The sequence below is a fragment of the Erigeron canadensis genome, chromosome 2 (genome assembly GCF_010389155.1).
Source record: "Erigeron canadensis isolate Cc75 chromosome 2, C_canadensis_v1, whole genome shotgun sequence".
Classification (NCBI taxonomy): Eukaryota; Viridiplantae; Streptophyta; class Magnoliopsida; order Asterales; family Asteraceae; genus Erigeron; species Erigeron canadensis.
This window is the reverse complement of record NC_057762.1, coordinates 14,905,043-14,927,761: the sequence shown is the minus strand read 5'-3', so window position 1 is coordinate 14,927,761 and position 22,719 is coordinate 14,905,043.

Below are 22,719 nucleotides of genomic sequence, written 5' to 3'. Positions count from 1 at the left end.
CTAGCACGCTCTCGTATTCGTTTTGCTTTGACCGAGAATCCTCCGTTGGTCATAGTCTTATACTGAATTCTGGAACTCAGCCAGATTGGTGCAAGTTGGTGATCATACTATGATTCGCACTACTATTGCTGGACGTAACATTCAGTTTACTGCTGGAGACTTAAGGACTATTTTGGACTTAGGAACTGATGATATGGAGCAAGGTTCTGTTGAGTTTGAAGAAAGCTTTTGTGATGGTGCTCTCAGGCGTATGGGATATGTTGGTGATATTACTCATCCTTATCGCAAGAATCGTCTTTTAGGCAAATGGAGATTGCTTGCCTACTACTTATTGAGGTCCCTTAGTCATCGGAGTGCAGGTCATGATCAGTTGAACATTTTTACTGCTTCTCAGATGGTTGCTCTTGTGTTGAGTTAAACAAGCCCTATAGCTTTTCTCAGTACATATATGATAATTTCGTTAAGGAGTTGAGAGCGTTTGGAAACGATAAGAAATTCTTTCTGTTTCCAAGATTGGTGATGATGATCATTCGGCACAGAATAGCAGATTTACCGTTTGATGGTCCTACTTTCAATTTGGATCGTCTGACTCACAAGGTGTTTGTTGAGAGTATGAAACGCTTTGCAGGTCATGGTGTTCCTGATAATGGTACCAATCCACCATTGTTCGGACATCTCATAAATCCTGACTATGTTGCTCCTCGACAAGGTTGGGAAGATGAAGAACCTGTTGCTGCTGCTGATGATGATGATCAGGCTCAAGATAATCCTCAGGAAGAGCGAGTTGATCAGTTTGAGGGACTCAATGATGTTCCTTTGTATGCTGGAGATCTGGAGCATGATCCAGATATGGATGCTCTTATGCAGGATGTTGATGATCCCGCAAATCTTGTGCCACCAACTACTAGAGTTTCTACTTCTACCTCTGCTCCAGTTGGTGTTGATGTTGGTCCTTCTGAGCTACCAGTTACTGTTAATGCTGGTGATGACTTAGAAGTTGATGAAGAAAAGGCAGGGAGATTGCCGAAGCGAAGAAGAAGACAAGGAAAAGGAGTTGATGCTGTGGAGAGATTTCCAACTTCTCTGCGATCTCAGGCTGAAGTTGATAGAGATTTTGCTATGTATCAAGCTGCTATGGAGAGGTCTCATGCACCTAATGTTGGTGATACTCCATCAGTTGCTGCTTTAAGAGCTTCTGTCTCTGAGATTCTTGTTTCTATGTCTGCTACTTCTGCTGCTGGTATTGTTGTTGGGGAGAGAAGGTCGAGACCAAAGTTTATTATAAGAGGAATTGGTTCTCGCGCACAAGTTGTTACTAAGACTACAACTGTTACGATTCCTACTGCTCCGGAGTCTACAGTTCGTCAAGAGCCAGAGCCGACGGTTGTTGCTCCTAGGCCTTCGTCTACTCCTATTCAGGCAACAGTTCCAGTTTCTACTATAATGGGACGTCTCTTGGCTCCTTTGCAACGACCTCAGATGCCTCCCACATGAACTTTCAGTACTCGTATGCCTTCATTTGAAGCTACGATACCACCCCATGCTTCTACATCTGATGTTGTTTCTATGTCATGTCCAGTTGCTCTAGTTCAAGTGTAGGTGAGTCGTTTATTTTCTGATAAGAAGATGTTAGAGATGAGGGTTACAGCTTTGGAGAATCAGCTAAAGCTCTAGGCTACCAAGCATCAAGAAGAGATGGACTTGATGACAGCTCTTATTCATTCTCTTGGTTCTAGACTTGACCAATTCTTGGCTCAAGGGGGAGATAAAGATGGTTGTAAGGATGATGAGCTAGCTAGGAAGACAAGAGATGATGATCATGAAGATCAAGATTGAGCTCAAGATCCAAATCAACGACAATCAGATGTTGGTGAGCCAGAGAATAGAAGTCAAGGTAAAGATGCTGCTGGTGATGCTTTGGATACAGAGACTGAAGATGTTCAGGGGGAGTCACCAAGACAAAGAGAGTCAGAGATTGCTGGTACAGCTGGTGCTAGTACTTCTAGGACTCAAGATAAAGCTAAAGTTGTGGTGGCCGATCCAGATGCAGATCCTGATGATCCAAATAATGATGATGAGGAAGATTCCAATTCAGGTAACTCCGATTCTAATTCTGATAGAATAGAAAGGGAGATTCGAGAAAAGCTAGTGAATGATCCTCATAATCATATAGAAAAAGAAAATCTTAGCAAAGGAAAATCTACTCAGGATAGTGAGTCAACTAAGACTGATTCTACTACCAATGCCTCTACAGAGTCAGATTTGCACCCATTAATTGTGCATAGACTAGAAAAGAGATTGGGTTATGATCGACAGGCTCATATGAGAGCTAGAGCAGAGATTATGGATTATGATGATTATTGTGATCCAGGATCACTTAGGGATCAAATGAAAGAACAGTCAGGGTTAACTCATACATCTTCAGATTCGGATTCAGATTCGGATTATGAACCTTAGTGCTAATGATTTTTGTTTTTGTAGTGATTATAAGATAAATATGAATGTAATTGTTACATTATATTTATGATATAATATTATTGTTGCAAGTTAAAATACATAAAGATTATAAGATAAATATTAATGTAATTATTGCATTATATTTATGTTATAGTATTATTTATTTTAATTTCGTTTATGTATTTATACTATTTTATTATGTGTTGACTTATGATTTATGTTCTTTATCTTTGTATATGTAAATTGTTTGAATTGCAGATAAACTTCAAAGGATAGGTGCATTGGACGATCTTGATGCTGAAGATGAATTAGAAAGTATCAACGGTGAAGATATGAAAGAAGGAGAGTTCATTACTTCAGAAGCTGATAGAAAAAGGTTGCTTGATATACCTTATTACTCTGATCGTGTCTTTAATGAAGATGAAGTCATTCAAGTTGAACCAATAGCTAAAGTAGAACATCTCATTCTTAATCCAATCAGAGAAAGTCCAGATGAACCTAAGAATGCAGCAAGTTTGAGGTTTGCTGTATCTGCAAATATAGTAGATAAAAGACATGATAATGTATTTGATCTATTCTGGAATATAGATGCTACACGAGAGGTTGATCTTGGAAGATTTAATATACCTCCGGTGCAGCAAGATCCTGAGTTTATTATTAATAGACTGATTCTAGGTTATAGAGGACATACTGGTTTGGTAATACGTGATACATATAAGCCATCGATGTTTTGGGAGTTTGTCTCAGACAAGGATTAAGATATGCTGACAGAGATATGCTGACAGAGATGACGTTTTGGCAAATAGATATCAAGTCAGGCGAAGCACAGATGTTTGTTGATGATTCACAGGAACAAATGTTGCTACGCATGTATGATCCAATGCAGGTTGTCAACTTGTCTAGAGGTGATCAGAGAAGACTTTTGAATACACCTTGTTCAGCAGTGGAATTTTGGAGAGTTGAAGAAAGGCGTTATCGCAATATTCTCGCACATTGTTTACAAGAGAGAATTCATGAGAATAGCACAAGACTTTTGTTAAATGGATAGCTTTGAAGTTCAAGTTCGGAGACCTTAAAGAGATCTAGTTGCAATCATCAAGGGGGAGTCTGTAGATGCAGATTCGTTGTGACAATCGCAACATAGATTTGATTATCGTTTATGTTTTAGGAACTATGTTTGTAATCATTTAAATAAGAACTTGTGTTGATATTTAATGATTACATCTGAACTTCAATATTATATCTGTTTGTGTTTTATATTGTGTTTCTGTATTATATATTGTTTTGCAGGTACAAGAACATAGAATCAAGGTTTATAAGTGTTGTAGAACACTTAAACGGTGAATGAATGTTATGTACGAACTAAATGAAGCCAAACAAAGCACCAAGGGATCGAACCTCATGCTGACGTCATCAGCATGTAGGACTGACCTCGTGCTGACGTCAGCACGAGGGAGATCGATTGATGCTTATTTCGGGCCTAATACGTAATTAAGGCCGAAGCCCACACAACCCAATAATCTTCTAGTATAAATACAAGACCTAATCTACGGAATTAGGTTAATCGTTTTGAATCTTGGTTAATGGTTTGGTAAATCTACGAATTAAGGTTAATTGTTCCTTCGTGTGATCTCCTACACGAACCACAAGCCTTGTGCATCTCCTTAGGTTGGTTAATTGCTCATTAATCGACAGGAGGCAATAGCAATCTAGTTATCTCAAGAGGATTCTGCACTCTTGACATAATGAATTACGTCTTATTACGATCCACGCAACAATAGGGTACCTTACAAAATGTGCCATCTTGATTCTTGATCTTCTTCAAAGGTGTTGGCTTAATCAACCTCTCTTCTGGCTTCAGACCTCTATCACTGAAATTTCTAATTCTTTCATCTCTGAATCTATTCCAGTAGAAATATGCAAGTCCATTGCTCTGAAGATTAATGAACCATCGTCTTCTCAAATCTATCATATCAGAATCACTGAGAGAGTGGAAGTGTCTTTGACTTATTGACATGTACTGGCATCCGTCCTTTCTCTTGATAATAAACAATTTGATTCTGTGATCATAGAACCAACTTTCATCAACTATATTTGCAGATACAGCAAACCTCAAATTTGCTGCATTCCTAGGTTCATCTAGACTGTCTCTGATTGGATTAAGATTGAGATGTTCTACTTTAGCTATTGGTTCAACTTGAATGACTTCATCTTCATTAAAGACACGATCAAAGTCATAAGGTATATCAAGCAACCTTTTTCTATCAGCTTCTGAAGTAATGAACTCTCCTTCTTTCATATCTTCACCATTGACACTTTCTAAGTCATCTTCAGCATCAAGATCATCCAATGCACCTATCCTTTGAAGCTTATCTGCAATTCAAACAATTCACATATACAAAGATAAAGAACATAAATCATAAGTCAAGACAGAATAGTATAAATACATAAAAGAAATTAAAATAAATAATACTATATCATAAATATAATGCAACAATTACATTAATATTTATCTTATAATCTTTATCTATTTTAACTTACAACAATAATATTATATCATAAATATAATGTAACAATACATTCATATTTATCTTATAATCATTACAAAAACAAAAATCATTAGCACTAAGGTTCATAATCCGAATTTGAATCTGAATCTGAATCTGACTCTGACTCTGAAGATGTATGAGTTAACCCTGACTGTTCTTTCATTTGATCCCTAAATTATCCTGGATCATAATAATCATCATAATCCATAATCTCTGCTCTAGCTCTCATATGAGCCTGTGGATCATAACCCAATCTCTTTTCTAGTCTATGCACAACTAAAGGGTGCAAATCTGACTCTGTAGAGGCATTGGTAGTAGAATCGGTCTTAGTTGACTCACTATCCTGAGTAGATTTTCCTGTGCTAAGATTTTCTTTTTCAATATGATTATGAGGATCATTCACTAGCTTTTCTCGATTCTCTCTTTCTATTCTATCAGAATTAGAATCGGAGTTACCTGAATTGGAATCTTCCTCATCATCATCATCTGGATCATCAGGATCTGCATCTAGAGCAGCCATCACAGCTTTACCTATATCTTGAGTCCTAGAAGTACTAGCACCAACTGTACCAACAATCTCTGACTTAGTCTGTCTTGGCGACTCCCCCTAAATATCTACAGTCTCTGTATCCATCGCAGCATCAGTAGCATCTTGATCTTGACCTTGATCTCTATTCTCTGGCTCACCAACTGATGGTTGTTCTTGGTTTGGACCTTGAGCCGGATCTTGATCTTCATGATCATCATCTCTAGTCTTCTTTGCTAGCTCATGATCCTTATAACCACTCTTATCTCCCCCTTAAGCCAAGAATTGGTCAAGTCTAGAACCAAGAGAATGAACAAGTGCTGTCATTAAGTCCATCTCTTCTTGATGTTTGGCAGCTTGGAGCTTTAGCTGCTTCTCCAAAGCTGTGACTCTCATCTCTAACATCTTCTTCTCAGAAAACAAACGACTCAGCTGCACTTGAACAGGAGCAACTGGACGTGACATAGAAGCAACATCAGATGTAGAGGCATGAGGTGGCATCGTAGCTTCAAATAAAGGCATAAGAGCACTAAAAGTTCCTATGGGAGGCATCTGAGGTCGTTGCAAAGGAGCCAACAGACGTCCCATGATAGTAGAAACAGGAACTGTAGCCTGAATAGGAGCAGACGAAGGCCTAGCAGCAACTGTCGGCTCTGACTCTTAATGAACTGTAGACTCCGGAGCAGTAGGAATCGTAACAGTTGTAGCCTCAGTGACAACTTGTGCGCGAGAACCAATTCCTCTTATAATAAACTTTGGTCACGACCTTCTCTCCCCATCAACAACATCAGCAGAAGTAGTAGACATAGAAACAGGAATCTCAGAGACGGAAGCTCTTAAAGCAGCAACTGATGGAGTATCACCAACATTAGGTGCATGAGACCTCTCCATTGCAACTTGATACATAGCAAAATCTCTATCAACTTCAACTTGAGATCGCTGAGAAGTTGGAAGTCTCTCCACAGCATCAACTCCTTTTCCTTGTCTTCTTCTTCGCTTCGGTAATCTTTCAACCTCTTCTTCATCATCTTCTGAGTCATCACCAGCATTAACAGTAACTGGTAGCTCAGAAGGACCAACATCATCACCAACTGGAGTAGAGGTAGAAATAGAAACTCCAGAAGTTGGTGGAACAAGATTTGCAGGATCATCAATATCCTCCATAAGAGCATCCATATCTGGATCATTCTCCAGATCTCCAACATATAGAGGAACATCATTAAGTCCCTCAAATTGATCAGCTCACTCTTTTTCAGGATTATCTTGATCCTGATCATCAATAGCAGCAGCAGCAACGGGTTGTTCATCTTCCCAACCTTGTCTAGGGGCAACATAGTTAGGATCAATCAAATTTTGGAACAAAGGTGGATTATCAACATGTACCGGAACATTTCTACCCGACAAGTGCTTCATACTTTCAACAAATGCCTTATAAGTAAGACGACCTAAATTGAACGTAGGACCGTCAAATGGTAATTCAGCTGCAAAGTGACGAATGATTATCATCACAAATCTTGGAAACAGAAAGAATTTCTTGTCTGTACCAAATGACCTCAACTGCTTCTCTAAACTATCAAAAATGTACTGAGAAAAGCTGTATGGCTTGTTCAGCACCAGAGCAACCATCTGAGAAGCGTTCTAGATATTCATCTGGTTACAGCCTGTACTCCGATGACTAATAGACCTCAACAAATAGTAAGCTAGCAACTTCCATTTGCTACGAAGATGATTCCTGAAGTATGGGTGAGTAATAGCACCAGTATAACCCATACGACGTAGAGCACCGTCAAAAAATTCCTCTAAAAAGTCAGTCGGACCTTGCTCTATCTCGACATCACCTAAGTGTAATATCGTCCGTAAGTCTCCAGCCGAAAACGAGAATGAACGTCCTCCAACATTAGTGCGAATGTACATATGATCACCCATCTGCACTGATCGGGCTGAGTTCCAAAACTCCCTAATGAGACTTATCACCAACGGAGGGTTCTTTGTCACAGCAAAACGAACACGAGAACGTGCAAGAAACTGTAGGACACCATGAAACTCTGGTGTGTACCCCGTCTGAGTAATACTAAGATCGAGTGCAGCATTGTGCTCCTTGACAAACACACGAGCATTATTACCTTGTCCTGCCATACCTGTACAAAAACAGACAAAAAACGACAAGAAAACTAAAAAGTCAGAAATTAAAAACAAAAATTAGAGTTTTGTCACGTCTGCTTCGTGATGATGTCATCACGAGGTAAAACCTCTTCGTGTGACGTCAGCACGAGCTTCAAGCAAAACCCAGATTTTTCGAACCAAAAACATCTCCGTATGATAATCAAATTGATCGAAATCAATGTTAATCATCAACGTGGACTTGTTAATCATGATTATCATCGAATAAATGCACAGAAAACAATTAAAGATTGATTAAGATGAACACAAAGGTGAGTGTTCTTCGTGTGCTTCATCTGCTTCGTGTGAATAGTGACCGAGCCATAAATTCTTTAATTAATCTTGATTTTAAGTATGTGAATGTGAACTTTCGTTAGATTTAAGGTGTAATAACATCAATTAATCTAAATTTAAGTCCAATTTTAGTCCAAATTATCACAAATTGAAGATTGAATTCTTGGTTCGTTCGAGTTACTGTTCATGCGAAGGAAAATCGAAAATCAGGCATCATAACAGCTTAAATCCGATGATTGTCGAAGTTAAAACATCAATAATCTATCCTAGATTGTAATTTTACCAATAAATCTGGAAGTATAACACGAAAAGAGAATGAATCGATCGAAATAGGGAGACGGATGAATAGTCGCACGAGGTGGCTACTTCGTGTGGTTAATTTTAGGGTTTAACTTTCGGATCAAGGTAAATAATCAAGATTAAAACCCATAGTTATATGTGGATACTCGTGGGCCGGGCCGAAGGAGTCCTTCGTGAGCTTTAAGCTGACGTCAGCACGGACGAGTTCAAAATAAGTCACACGAGCTTCATACATAGCCAAATTTCATGAATTTTTCCAGAAATCTAAACAAAGAAAAATTACGAAAATTCCAGAAACATAAACATGTAGATACTCGTTACAAAAAACCTGTATCTACTCGAATATGCAATCGTAAATCATCCGTACTAACTTGCCATCAAAATAATTTATCAAATAAATCTTACATTATAATCTTGACATAAAATCGATCATTTCTTCATTGATGTTTAACTCTAAACAAATGCAAACTTACATCAAAACATATTTAATGTATAATGCATTACAATACATCAAAATATCATATCAAAAACCTATCACATTACATCTTAGGTTGTGATCTTGATAATATAGTTATAACCTATCACACTAAGTCGTAGGTTAAGAAATACAAGGCTATCCATCCTTGTAGCACAGTTCTTGTAATTTCTGAGCACCTTTTATTGTCCATCGCAATGCAATTCTAAAAGCAAGCGGAAACAATTTTGCCTTCAATCACAATCTGAAATTTTTGATGCCAATTTCATGTAAAAATGAGTTTATTATCTGTAACCTGCACACTTAACAAACTTCATCAATGCATCAAAAACAATAAAATATCATAAATATGCAAAAGAACCAAAATCTTAACCTAGCAATCATTACAAGATCTAAGGCAAGTCCAATCTTTATCAAGCATACTTATCAACCAAAAACAATTGAAATTTCAAAAATTTACTTGAAACACATTCAAAAATATTTTGACTTTTCAATTTCAAATCCATTTCATTTTCTAAATTAAACAACGTATGTATTAATTAGAAAATCCATCTTTTAAACATACTTACCATAAGCAACAAGACTCATGTAATTCACTAAGAATCATATAACTTCCTACAGAATCATTAAATGCTTATCAAACCTCTCGTAAAATAAGAACTAGTTTGACACACAAACTGACATTTATTACATAAACAAAAATAAAAAAACTAAAACAAAATAAAAACTAAACTACTTAAATTATGCACAAGAAATCTTAAGTTTCTGCAGATTAGATCAGAATAGCATTTACATAAGTCTGCAACTGAGAAATAATTCCCTTATTATTAGTTATGAACAGTGACTCAACCACGATTACCGGTATATTTGTCCTCTTAAACACTCGGTACTTCCAGTTTCCTTTAAACTGTGACACTTTCGACATACCATGTCCAAGGACAGTCACCATGTAACCCGAGTAGCCTAATATGCCACTGAATAGATTGCGAACTTATGTGACCCACATTCAGATATACTTCCGTAATCGATACAAGCACTAAGATAACAAATATTCAACATATATTCAAAAACATCCTTGAACAAATCATGAGACACTTTTTAGATAACAAAATTTAATTACTTTATGATTTAACTTATTTGCTTTTGCATTTCATTATTTATAAGGAACCCGTGATTTTCTATGAGACCCATGTAGCGAACTTTCTGACAACCTATCCCAAGTTGGAAGCGTTAGGTAGGCTAGGTATACAAAGACACCCCGAAGATATACTTGTCCGAATCTCAAAGACCACATTAGCCCCTTAATTAACATTCATTTCATCTGCATAAACAATATCACATTTAACTTTCATGCTCATGAGTTGTAGAGGTTTTTGCCTATATTTTGAACAAATCCTATAGTAATGCTAGATCTTTCACAATATTTAAGGACTAGATCAATTCATTACTGAAAAACAAGCCTTCTCAGCCATATATCTGAATATGTTTCCCACAAGAACATTGTATAACTTAAGTTCAGATTAAGGAAACCTTGCTACTTTGTGTCTACCAATATATCCCAAATTGTAATCACTAAACTAAGCAGTTATATTACGATTAAGCAGACTTAAAAGCTAGGTATCCCAAATGGTTTTTTATGACACTAAGAACTCTTTTTGTATTTTTATGACTCTAGCTATTTACAGACACAAACTTACAAAATTAGTTCTTTGAGAGATTTAATATGAATCAGCATTCTTCATCCCATTGAGAAGAATTAACTTCTCAAATCGAGCCTTCACAAATGCTTTGGTATACAAATCAGCTAAATTATCATCAGTTATAACTTTTTCCAAATGAATTAACTTCTTTTGGCCACAATAACGCAAGAAATGATGTCTAATATCAATATGCTTGGTGACCTTATGCATGACAGGGTTATTTGTAATGTCTATAGCTGGCTTATTGTCTATCCTAATAGGAGTATCAAAAAAGTCCATACCGTAGTCACGAAGTTGTTGCTGAATCCACAATACCTGGGAACAACAGCTACCAGCAGCCATATACTCTGCTTCACATGAAGACTGAGCAATACATGTCTACTTCTTGCACTGCCACGATACTAATCTTCCTCCTAACAACTGACAACCTCCAGTCGTAGACTTTCTGTCATTGTTACAACCGCCAAAGTCCGAATCAGTATATGCAACAAAATCAAACGTTCCTCCCATAGGATACCATAAACCAAGCCCTTGGTTTCCCTTAAGATAACGTAAAATACGTTTTGTTGCAACCAAATGTGACTCTTTCGGACTAGCTTGAAATCTAGCGCAAAGACAAACAGCGAACATAATATCTGGACGCAAAGCAGTCAGATACATCAATGAGCCAATAATAGCACGATAATAAATTGCATCCACAAGTTCATCTTTCGGATCAAGAACTCCTAAACCATGATTTTGCTGAATAGGAGTACCATATGTCTTGGATTCTAAAATTCGAAACCTCTCCAAGATGTCATCGACATACTTAGACTGGTGAATAAAGCATCCATCTTTCCTTTGATCAACTTGCAGTCCGAGGAAAAATTGAAGTTCCCCCATAGCACTCATTTCAAATTCATTTTTCATGCTCATTTCAAACTCTTTACACATCTTTATATTAGATGAACCAAAAATGATATCATCCACGTAAACTTGTACAATTAGATAATCTCGCTTCTTCCACTTGATAAACAATGTGCTGTTTATCGATCCTCTTGTAAAACCATTTGTCAACAAATGTGTCGACAACTTTTCATACCACACTCTGGGTGCTTGATGCAATCCATAAAGAGCCTTATCCAGTCGATATGCTCTTCTTGGATAATTCGGATCTTCAAACCCTGGTGGTTGGTGAACATATACTTCTTCTTTAACTTCACCGTATAAGAAGGCACTCTTAACGTCTAACTGATACACCTTTATACCTTTGAAACTTGCATAGGCTAAAAATAACCTTATAGCTTCAATCCTAGCAACTGGCGCAAAAGTTTCGTTATAGTCATATCCTTCTCGTTGTGCAAACCCCTGAACAACCAAATGTGCTTTATTTCTAGTAACGATCCCTTTGTCATCTCGTTTGCATTTATATACCCAACAAGTTCCAATTGGTTCTTTACTTCTAGGCACATCAACTAACTCCCATACTCCAAGTTTTTTCAAATTGAGCTAATTCTTCTTGCATAGCTTCAACCCAACATAGATCTTGAAGTGCTGCCTTACCATTCTTATGTTCTACTTGTGAAATGAAACCAGAATATAAACACTTAGTTATTAATCCAGTGTCTTTCACTTCACAAAACAAACTAGTCAGGTCCTTATTTAACTGATTTCTAGTTCGAACAGGTTCTGTAGCATTACCAAGAATATTTTCAACTGGATGATCCTTATTAACTCGATATTGAGGAACCGAATCAACATTCAGACTTTCTCCTAAATTCGTTTTAATCTGAAACTCAGGAAAGATAAAATCATCTTTCGATTCTTCAGAAATAAGATCATCATCAGGCAGTGAAACCTTTGACGGAGTAAGTGGTGTAGTGTTCTCGGGTTCACTATCATCTGAATCTGTTGGCTTATCCTTGTCCTTACCACTTTCATCAACAACATTAGTAGACTGAACTTTGGTTGGAGTAGTATCGGCATTTTGAGTAGGCGGAGATGTAGGAGTATTATCCATGTGATCTCTTAAAATAATCACATCATCAACTGTCTCAGGATCTGAATAAGAAGTAGGACCATGTAGTGAACTAAACACACTATCATAATCGAAATTTTTGCCAATTCCAGAATGAATAGCGGGCTTATGACTGACAATCTTGACATTTGTACCCAAGTCAACTTTGCCTGTCTTCTTGTTATAAACCCGTCAAATGGTTCAACATTCTGTAAATTCGGTTTCTTCATATGTAGAAGCTCATAGCATGTCTTGTTATGACGCTTGACTACAGTAACCCTATTTATAATATGACAAGCTGTATTTACTGCCTCCCCCCAAAACATAGTAGGAAGCCCTGAATCTGCAAGCATAGTTCTGGCTGTCTCGATTAGAGTCCTATTCTTTCTTTCGGCAACTTCATTCTGTTGTGGTTCATACGGAGAACTGTGTTGATGTTAGGTTCCTTTTGACAGACAAAATACATCCATCACATTATTGTTAAATTCAGTTCCATTATCACTCTAGTTTCTCTTAACACGAACTCCATAAATATTTTCAGTTTCGACAAAGAAATTTATCAAAATCTGAGGAGTTTCATCTTTTGATTTAAGAAAGAATACCCATGAGAATCTCGAGTAGTCATCAGTAACCACCAAACAGTAATACATCCCACCGATACTTCTTACATTCACTAGACCAAATAAATCCATGTGAAGTAACTCAAAAGGATTGGCAATAGAATTTTCTTGTTTCGATTTATGTGCAGACTTTTGCTGTTTACCTTTCAAACAAGGTACACATATGTCTTCCATTCCAAACCGTTTCATGGGAACGCCGTCAACCAAACCATGTTTGACAATGTCATTCATCTTTCGGAAATTAATATGTCCCATTCTTCTATGCCATAGTAAAGATTCAGATTCGTTTGCTTTCGATAACAAGCAAACAGATTCCTTTGGATCATCAACACCTAACACAAGGCCATATATGTCTCTCTTCCTAGGAGCTTTTAGCAGGATCCAGTCTTCAGGAATAACATATCCTGGTTTTAAAATAAGTGCTTCTTTCTCAGTAAAATGGATATTGTTACCCTTGTCACAAATTTGAGAAACACTCAATAGATTATGTGCTAACTGTTCCACATAATTGACTTTCTCCAGCGTAATCTTCCCATTGACAACATCACCTTGGCTCGAGATGTTGCTGCCCTTGGGACATGCGAAACTAACATACGAACCATTTACATCTTCATAATTGGACAACACATTCTTGTCCCCTGTGATGTGCCGAGAGCATCCACTTTCAACATACCAAAGACTGATAGGCTTCCTTGGTTCTCCCTGCACATCAGACAATAAGATGGTTAGTTTCTGAAGGGAACCCAAACCTTTTGAGGTTTAGGTTTTCCGAATTCATCTCTTTTGAGGTTATTGTCACAGACTGTTTCTTAGGTGAAGTGAAACGAGTCTTAGGAGGAGAATTCCTTGGTGAATGTGTACTATATCTAGGTTGACTCCCTAATCGATCATAGAATTTAGACGAACTATTAATTCTAGAAAGGGGTGACCGATTTTGTTGAGCCATCTTCCTATGTGAATAACTCCTTTGAGGTGTACGAGAACGACTCGGACTTACACTACTAGAAGTAGTATTCTGTGAAGGTCCCTGTCGTTTTGGTGTCTTAGATTTATTGCAATTAATCCCTTGATCTGTAACAGTAGACTCACCATATGACACATTTTTAAGTAACTTAACATAGTTCTGTGCATTTTTATTATCAGGATGTCTTTTTGCATACTCCTCATAATAATCTCTTTTATATGCACTCATAAACTGTGGTGAAGCTACTTGTTCAACTAATTTACCCTTCCCTTTAGTATTAGGAATATCACCAACATCCCTTGACTTGACTTGACCTTCCTATTTGGACATTCAATAGATATATGACCTCTCTCACGACAAGTATAACACTTCTTTGCCTGTTGTTTTCTAGAGGAACCATATTCTATATCGGGAATCGGAATACCATACTCCTTCATTTCATTTATGGTATCAAGCGTTTGAATTGCTTCTTCCATAGTTGTTGCTGGTTTAAAAGGACCATAATGTCTATCCTGATAAGGAACTTGTTCAGCTAACCATTCTTTTTTATTTTCTACACACCAAACTTTATTAATTTTCGATTTAGGTTCAATCCTATTTATAGATACTTCTCTATCATAGAAAACTATATCACAATCTTTCAATGGGTAGTATACTACTTCATCTGGATTAAAATCTAATTCAGTTTGTTGGTGAACTCTTTGTAGAAGTAAATCAGTATCTTTAGTCACGTTACTTTCCTTCTTCAGAATAACATTTTCAGTAGTTAAACTAGTTAAATTTCCTTTCAATTTTAATACCTCAAGTTTCAAATCTGACACCATTTTACAAACGTCAACAATAGAAAACAAAGAACAAGATACCTTCTGATTTGCAGCCTTGCAATCTGTCATGTATGCAACAAAGTCTTCAGTTGTCATACCTTCAGGTATCACGAAGTTCTTCATTTTTTCTTCAATGCTCTTCATAGAAATGTCATCAGCATGACTCGATGACTCTTCCTTTTCTTCAGATGCTTTCACTGCTGTCTTAGGTTCACTCTTAGATCTCACAATCTCAGCAACATTACTTACATTCAGCTTAACTATCTCAGATGCACTTTCTTCACTTGAGTATACAGCATAATCAATTGTTGCAGCTACCTCATCATATAATTCTACCATGTAGACATGATTCGAGGTATCATCAGATTGTGTATCCCATTGATAAGTACCATTCGGATTCTGAACAACAACGGCCTTTGACTCCAAAAATGGTGACGAAATTGGCTGTTGTGGAGTAGCAGGATATGTAATTATTGCTTGAGTTTTCTGATTACTTGGAGTAATACCACCTTGATTGTATTTTTGACGACCACCAATGGTATTATCAATCCTCTTAGGTCGTTGACACTCTCTTGAAAAGTGACCAAATCCATCGCAATTGAAACATTTTACCTTGGATTTTTCAAAGCCTTTGGTGCCATTACCTATAGGTCTCCCGGTTCTCTGAGTGAATCTTCTGACCTTAATAGTAAGCATAGCTAGCTGCCATTGTAGATCCATTTCTTCCAAATCATCAGGATCTATCTGATTGTAATCCTCATCAATCACTGCAGGATCAGTAATCTTTCCTCCGATAAATGCTTCATGAGCATTACAAAAGGCTAAGTAAACACTCATTCTACCTTCTACAGAACTCATACTCATTGGCATAGAGTGCAAAGATTGTACATTGCTCTTGACATTCGTATTTGCATTGTCATAAGCAACATATCCAGCCAGACCTTCAGCATCTACTATTGGTGTGGCTTCAGCACCACTTAGAAATGCATTATTTCACGAGCTAGAACTTACTAAATGAACAGACTTAGCATGATACAATGATGGATCTTGAGTGAAATCCGAGTGTGTATCTTTAATTCTTCTTTTCATATCTCTGTTCTTAAGCTTGGAAACCACCTTTTCAAAATCCCATGAGCTATATTCTTGATCATCTTGAAGCTGATGAACATAATCAGTCCATGTCTTAGGTAGTGAGTCCTAAAACTTATCGACTAGCTCAGTTTGAGGATAAACAACCTCAAAATATGACAACTCAGTAGTCAAATGACTGAATCGAATAATAATCTCATCAAGAGATTCTCCTTTCATTGAATGCTTCATATTGGCGCTTCAGAAGTTTGATACGATTTTTCTTCAAGGTTACGTCGCCCTCACAATATCATTCAAGAGCGTCCCATAAGTCCTTTGAAGTAGTGTATTTCTTGAACAAGTGTACACTATCTTGAGGTAAGGCCATAGTAAGAGTGGACAAGGCCTTTCCCTCAATTGCGTATCTTTTTCGTTCTTCAATCGGCATATCGGCATAAGTATACCTACTGATCACTCCATTCTTCTCATACGAAGGCCAATCAAAACCTTGAGTTATCACTAACCACATGTCCATGTCAGTGAGACGAATATAGTCTTCAAAACGTCTCTTCTACATCTAATGGTTTTCCATATGGAACAACTTTGGAGGTGTGTTTCCACGAGCAACCTCATGATCGTGCATGATCATCTGGCTAATAAGTAGGGCATTTGGTGAATTTGCGGCAGCTGGTATAGTAGTCATTTCGAATCTTTTGAAATCAAATCAAACGAAATAACACTTAGTTCGTGTGGCACGAAGCTATATGACTTACGCGAAGTACACGTGGCACGAATTGAAGCACGAAGTACACGCGTCACAACCTAAGTCACGAAGGGTAGTTCGTGTTGACGTGGCACGAAGTAAAACGAATTCACACGAGTCACACGGGACATGAAGTCCACGAAGTGACAATGACATAAGCAATAAGCAAAACCTACTTCGTGCTGACGTAAGCACGAAGTGTCACACAAAGAAGAGCATGAAAATGCAAATTAACACGAATTTCGAATTGATTTTGCAATCAATAGCAAATCAAACGATCTTACACCTTCTGGTAATCAACCTGGAGATTCGTTGGTGAGTAATTAACCTATTGCTGCATGGATCGTTATCTTAAGGTCAAGTGATTGCATGGATCGTTGGTGGTAATCCATGTCTTAGACGTGATTCGTTATGTCAAGAGTGGTGAGCCAGAGTGGTTGCGTGGATGATGCGCTAGCAAAGACGATCTTACAAGTGGGGAGATAAGAGTGGTTGTAAGGATGATGAGCTAGCAAAGAAGACTAGAGATGATGATCATGAAGATCAAGATCCGGCTCAAGGTCCAAACCAAGAACAACCATCAGTTGGTGAGCAAGAGAATAGAGATCAAGGTCAAGGTCAAGATGCTACTGATGCTGCTATGGATACAGAGACTGCAGATATTCAGGGGGAGTCGCCAAGACAGATTGAGTCAGAGATTGCTGGTACAGATGGTGCTAGTACTTCTAGGACTCAAGATAAAGGTAAAACTGTAATGGCTGCTCCAGATGCAGATCCTGATGATCCAGATGATGATGATGAGGAAGATTCCAATTCAGGTAACTCCAATTCTAAGTCTAATAGAATAGAAAGGGAGATTCGAGAAAAGCTAGTGAATGATCCTTATAATCATGGTGATAAAGAAAATCTTAGCAAAGGAAAATCAACTCAGGATAGTGAGTCAACTAAGACCGATTCTACTACCAATGCCTCTACAGAGTCAGATTTGCACCTTTTAATTGTGCATAGACTAGAAAAGAGATTGGGTTATGATCCACAGGCTCATATGAGAGCTAGAGCAGAGATTATGGATTATGATGATTATTATGATCCAGGATAATTTAGGGATCAAATGAAAGAACGGTCAAGGTTAACTCATACATCTTCAGAGTCAGAGTCAGATTCAGATTCGGATTCAGATTCGGATTATGAACCGTTTTTAATGAAAATTCTTCCTGGAATTGGGAAGAAGAAAAGAAAGAGGGAACAAGTGTTTCTATGAAAAATATGCAGGATGGAGCTGTTTCAGAATCTGAAGAAGATCATCAAGCAAAGGATAAAGTACCAAATGAACCATCCCCAAGTTCACCTCCATTAACACCAACAAACCAAAGTTCTTAAGCATCCTCACCATCTTCAAGTCCACTACCAAAATTTCGTGGGCGAACAGATTTATATGACAACACACAAGAGATTATTTGTCATTTTTGTCAGGTGGAACCAAAAAGTTTTGAACAAGCGATTCAAAATAAATCATGGAGGAATGCAATGGAGGAAGAAATTAGAGTCATTGAAAAGAACAAGACATGGGAGCTCGCAGACAAACCGATAGACAAAGATGTCATTGGTGTTAAATGGATCTACAAGGTCAAATTTAATGCAGTTGGTACCGTGCAAAGAAACAAAGCAAGACTAGTCGCAAAAGGCTACTCACAACAGCCTGGAATTAACTATGACGAAACCTTTGCTCCAGTTGCTCGAATGGATACAATCCGAGCAGTCATTGCATTAGCGGCTCAGAAAGGTTGGTCTTTATACCAACTTTATGTCAAATCAGCATTTTTGAATGGAGAACTCAAAGAAGAAGTTTATGTGCAACAACCTCAAGGATTCGAGGTTAAAGGAAAAGAAGAAAAAGTTTACAAGTTGAAGAAAACTCTTTATGGGCTTAAACAAGCACCGCGAGCATAGTATAGCCAAATTGATGGTTATTTCAAAGAAAAAGGTTTTGATCAAAGCAAGAGTGAGCCAACCTTGTATGTCAAGAATCAAGGTAAAAACAATATTCTTATTGTGGCACTCTATGTCGATGATCTTGTTTTCACAGGAAACAACGCAAAAATGATTGAAGATTTCAAGGATGAAATGATGAAGAAATACGAGATGAGTGATTTAGGCCTTCTAAATCATTTTCTTGGAATGGAAATCTATCAAGATGATAGCGAAGTTTTTATTTGCCAAGAAAAATATGCTGAGAAGATTTTTAAAGTTTTTGACATGTCAAAATGCAAACTGAAGGACACTCCTTTGGTTGTGAATGAAAAACTAATGAAAGAAGACGGTTCAAATAAAGTGGACGCCACACTTTATCGAAGTTTGGTCGGGAAATTGTTGTATCTTACCGCAACGAGACCTGACATCATGTTTGCTACAAGTTTACTCTCAAGGTTTATGCACAATCCAAGTCATATTCACATGGAAGTTGGTAAAATAATTTTAAGATATTTGCAAGGAACAAAAGATTTTGGAATCAAGTACAAGAAAAACAAAAGTTTAAATTTACATGGTTTTTGTGATAGTGATTGGGGTGGATGTATAGATGACATGAAAAGTACATCCGGATATATTTTCTCACTTGGTTCAGGTGTATTCAGCTGGTGTTCAAAGAAGCAACAAACAGTTGCACAATCATCAGCAGAGGCAGAGTACGTAGCAGCAGCTCTAGCCACATCACAAGCAATTTGGATAAGAAGAATTTTTGAAGACATTGGCGAAAAACAAATTGAGCCAACAACAATTTTTTGTGATAGTATGTCGGCGATAGCAATCGCAAAGAATCCAGTACATCACAGTCGCACAAAGCATATTGCTTTGAAACATCATTTTATCAGAGAAGCAATTGAAGACAGAGAAGTGAATCTCAAATTTTGTGGAACACATGAGCAGTTAGCGGACATTTTTTACAAAAGCACTTCCACGAGAAAAATTTCATGAGCCCAATAAACAACTGGGAGTTCAACCAAAACACATTACGGGGAGAATGTAAACCAATGTGTTTTGTCAAATAAAGATTTTCACAAGATTTTGCTACTGTACAAGAAAGAAAGAAGTATTTGCCTAATACAAAGTTTAGTCAACAAACATATGGAAAATGAAGTTCTTCTATGGTAGGCTACAACAAATTTCACAAAGTTGAAACATCTGATAAATGTTTTTAACTATTCTGTGGTAGGTTGTGATTATTCACACTTTAGTTTGTCAACTTGTGTATAGTGAAGTTGTCCATGAAATTTGAATATAAAAGCTGCATGTACGTAAGAGTCATATGCACTCAACTTTCACAAAATAATCCATCAACTTTTATGTAGACAATTTTCATATTTTGGAGTATTACTTTCATTTGTAATACTACCTTTTATATATCAAATTTTTAGTCTCCAAAATTTATTCAATCAAGTTTCATTAAGTTTTAAGTATTTCGATGTACAACAATAGTACTATATGAATTACATTTCAAGTGAACCAATTTGTATTATTACAGGTGTTATGCTTTAGCCTGGTAGTGCTGCAGAAGTGCCCGGCCATCAGCTTTCTGAGATCAAACCATCTATGCGAACTAGAAAAGAAACAGTGGAAGTTGATCCTTTGGCAAAGATTAAGTTGCAGCTCTATCCAGTTGATGAAGTTACCCGAATTGGATTAGAGAAGGTGAGTTTAATATAGCTGGTAAATTGAGCAGTGTTCACATATGTGGATCTGAGTAATAACTATTATTTTTATGTCACTTTAAAATCTTACCCCTTGGCCATAATCGATTCCTAGAACTCACATTCAAAGCTAGGAAGAAGATATCATCTGTTATTAAACATATCCATACAAAATGGGGTAGTTCAAGCATAGAAATTAGGGAGCCAATGCTTTTGCCTTATGATGTATCCCTCAGACATTCAGCTATGTGTAGAAGATGGACATCAAAGGACACCATCATTACTGCTGGAGATGTTCACACTGCTGTAGAAAGTCCTGCTATATTTCGTTTAAGGTTTGAGCTTGATTCTCTCTCCGTGGGTACTGGATACACTTGACATTTCGACCGATGTACTCACAAATGGGTTAAATTCTAAGTCTGAAAGGCCACAAATAAATTTAAAAAGCTAATTTACAAGAAAACAGGCCAAAGGGTCTAATCCTGAAATTGTAATTATTAATGCTCTATTGCTCTAGACCTCAAAAATCCTTTTATTCTAAAGGTTAGATTTAAAGTAGTATATTTTTTGTAACCATACATGAGAGTAAGCATTTCGAAAACATTTTGTTACTCTGGATAAAAAATGTTTGGGTCGACAATCCAACCTAAACAGATGTTACCATAAGTTTCATGTTTTGGCCTCTTACCCATTCTGCTGATCCTGTCTGTTTTCATCTCTACTACTGAGAAATGAGAATACATGTAAAGCTAAAACTCAACATTTTGTTCTTTCTAGTTATGGCTGGTTTTCTGATCATGAGCCTCGAAGGGTTTCTGTCACAACTGCTCCTCTTAATTGCAGATTATCTTAAAATATGCCAAAACAGATTGAGAAGACAGAAGAAAGGAAATGTCTAGATGCAAATGCAATAGCTAAAGTAGCTCTAACCGAGCACATGGTAAAGCTTTTTCAACATCTTTTTCCCTTTAATACACATTCTGATATTCCTTTGAAGTTTAATCTTTAAATCTCACTGTATTTGATGCAGTTTCTCATGCACACAAGTTAAAATCAGATCACACGAATCAAAGCTATTAAAAGCCGGAACTTATTAGTTCTTAATTAAAGAAAAACAGAAGTGTGTACGATGAAAAAAACCTAGAGAATATATAGGACAGGCAATCCTAGATTAACTAGGGGACTTGACAGAATATAAAGTCTAAAAAGAGAGAAACACAAAATAAATAAAACATTCCATCAGCTTTATAACATCTCGAACTCTTTTATTCTAATTCCGTCAACTTTGACCATTAGTCAATGTTGACCTACCGTTATGTGGCATCATATTTTATGTGGTTAAATATGGTGTTAATAATTATGTGTTTATGTGGATAAATATGAGGTAATTAAGTAGAATGATATGTGTCATTTATGTAGATTTTTGAGTATGTGTTCCCATTTAGTGTGATTGAAAAGGTCGATAAATGTTTATCATTAGTGCTTTCTTGTATATATTCCCGCTAAACAATAAAAGAAGTTAAAATGTAGTTATGTAACTTGAAGGGCTTAAGTGTTGATGCCTAAAACTTCTATTGGTTGTAGCTAGTGATTAGAGTAATTTGATCCTATATTATTTAAGTTTCAGAACAAATTTGGCTAGTTTCTAAAAATCATCTCACCCATTTGTTGAGCCCATCGAAAATAAAAAGATAAAAATGGGAGGGCCCAAATCACATATCGGTGTGTGACAACCGTCATCTGAGTGTATTTTTTTGATGTACTTTTCCGGTCATTTATAGTTCATTACGTTCAAGTACACGACCTTATAACTAGAATATGTATTTTTAGGGCGTTCAAGTCATTAGTCTGTAAGGCATTATTAACGGAATGAGTGGACTTATGTTTTTATTCGGGCCTTATGAGTATTTAGACTTTAGGAAAATTGTGCGTGGACTTGAGAACAGGAGGAATACTAGTTGTCTTGTGAAATGCCAAATTAAGTGAAATACTTAAAATTAAATCAATTAAAGATTTAATAAATAAATATGGACATGTTTATATCCGTTAGAAAGCTATTGAAAAGTTACATTTAAATATGTCGACGAAATATTTTAACGGGTCTCGGGTCTTCTTAAATGGTCGAGTCAAACGAGTTTTAATAGGGTCAAAGGAGGGTCAATTTCGGTCAACCCTAGGGAAATGGAAGAACAAAACTACAAACCTAACCCTAATTCTCTCATTTCCCTCACACTCTCTTCCTCCCTCTCTTTGTTTTCTCTCAGCCGCCCACCCCCTTTCTCCCTCTAGACCGTCGACTGCCACTATCAAACCACCACCAAACACACCAATCTTAAC